The following is a 2,551-nucleotide window of genomic DNA, read 5'->3' as shown; positions in this document are numbered from 1 at the left end:
CCAGAGCCACTGACGTTTAAGCCATTCAATGCGGTGGATATTTCCAGTCCTTGAAACTTTAAACACATTAATTGTCAGGATGGAGGTGGAAAGTCAAATGAGAATGGGTGTCTCTTAACCTGTGTATACCTGAGATGGCTGGGCCTTCTCTGTTAACCATGCTACAGAGGCCTGCTTATGCAATAGACTGCAGTGGTGAAAAGTAACTAAGTACATTTACTCAAACTTACTGTAATTAAGTAACATTTTGAGGTACTTTTACTTTTCTGGAGTATTTGCAATTTACAATACTTTTACTTCTACATCTCGGAACCAAACATTGTACTTTTACTCCACTACATTTATTTGAAAACTAGTTACTAGTTACTTTGTAGATTTTCATTATTATTACAAAACATACATTATTGATAGATCTTCTATGATATAAAAACCTACAAGTTATTGGGGTGTGTGTGTTTGTGTGAGTGTGTGTGTGTGTGTGTGCGCGTGCGCGTGTGTGCGCGTGCATGCGCGCGTCAGTGTGTGTGTTCATTGCTAACCATCTTTTGCTGGTGTTTGTTGAACATTTGAAGTATTAAAATGCTATGATGAAAGACACACAAAGTTGTACAGAATACAGACAAAAAATGTTTAATGATTAGAAGATACATATGACTTCATGAGTCCAAACATTTTACAACAAGTACTGTATGCCCAATGTCTTACAGGTGAGTTACAACGTCGTAGACCATGTTCTGTATCCGAAACCGGTGAAAGAAGGGAAGTCCATGTGCATAGAAGAAGGTAAAGAAGTAATGCAGCAATGGAATACCGAAAATACAGATTACATGGATAGTTTAATTCCCTCTGAACACAAAAACAAAACAAAAAAATAGTCATTCAAGCCACTACAGTATTACATTAAACCTAATGATAGAACGCTGAACAGATTGTTGATTTACAAACTTACAGTACATTCTCAATAGGATTAGCTTATGTCTTGTAAATTGTGGTGGGACGTCAAAGGAATCCCAGCTTTCAAAACTGAATATACAGGTAGAACAGAAAAATTACATCAGCCGGCAGACGGCCTAACTGATGGTTCCGACCTCCGGGGTTCCTAAAAATCTCCCTGTGATCGGAAGAAAAGCCTTGTTAAAAACTTATCATACTGTGTATATACATACAAGAAAACAAAGTGAAAACATCTTAGTGGAGCCCAAAAAAAAGGAAAAGAAAAAAGTGAGTGCATCTCCAGGTTGGTTTTGCCTGCTCCGAGTGCTTTACAACATCTAGTGTGATATGCTTTCAAATTGTCTCCTGAAGCTACAAACAAAGCATGTGACTGGCCTGATATGGTCAGATGCCCTCGTCTGTGGGCCTGAAAGAGAAGCGGGAGGAGGAAGAGAAAGACGGAGCGAGTCACCATCGAGTGGAGCTCTCTCTCTCTCTCTCTCTGCATCTGGTGTCCTCTGCCTCTTTCTGTGGCAGGCTCTTGGCTGAGGCCCAGAGGAATTCTCTGGTGGCCTTGGTAAATATAACATTTAGAATAACAGCTCCAAAGCCCCTGTGTGTAGACTTAACCCAGTTCCTGGGCCCTTGCTGTGCTGCCTGCGGCTCTAGTGGGGGTGGGTGGGGGTATGGAGGAGCATGCCTTCTTGTCTCTCCTGACCTAGGTAAGAGATCCGGAGAAATAAAGGCTAATTTAGAGAAGGCCAGGGATCGGATCGGGCATCTTTCTTTGGCCACAGGAACACTAGAACAGAGTTGCAAAGGCTGTTCCTGGAGAAGAGTTCAAGCTGGTCCTAAGGAGCAAGTGGGGAAACAGTGTTCCATTCCCGCACAGTGTAAGTTGATTAAGCTGAAACAATCACGGCGCTGCAAATAATCAAGCATGTGGCGTGTTTCAGGTCCTGTCCGGAGCTTCAACTCGAAGATCCCATGACAGCAGCTCCGATGACCTTGTTTCAACTCTGAACCTTCAGCTAGCAGCACAGCCCAGGAATCCAACTGACAGTTATACCAAAGTGCAAGATCATGGCTCAAAATGAACATAAAAAATGTTCTGCGTTTATTGAATTCTTGATTTAAAATCTCCCCACCCAACAGTATCGTCCATTAACTTGAAAATCACAGAGAAAAGGTCACTGTGGACACCAATAAGTTTAGGCACCATGATGTGTGTGATATCTGAAAGAAGATGGCGGATTTGTGAATGTGTCTTGTTTACACCAAACTTTGTACTACGACTATGCATTGTCTTTTTGCTGCAATACACTGGTAGCAAGCAATTGAAAAGAGAAAACCATGTCTTTAAACAGAATTCACATATTACTGTGTTACTGGGCAATACAATCAATATTTTTGACCATGAACTCTCAACTAACGCTACGGATACCGCAGATGACAATAGCATTAATCCACAATGTCAAGAAAGTTCCCGAAGCAGTTCCATTAACAATGTATGTGCTGTTGACTTTTTAGACTCAGAGTGGTAGTTGGAGATTTAAAAAACAAATGGCTTAAATTTAATAGCAGTATTAACAGTAATTAAACAGAGCATGTATCCAGA

This window comes from Electrona antarctica, assembly GCF_951216825.1.
Source record: "Electrona antarctica genome assembly, chromosome: 1".
Taxonomy (NCBI): domain Eukaryota; kingdom Metazoa; phylum Chordata; class Actinopteri; order Myctophiformes; family Myctophidae; genus Electrona; species Electrona antarctica.
Note: the sequence above shows the minus strand (reverse complement) of the source record.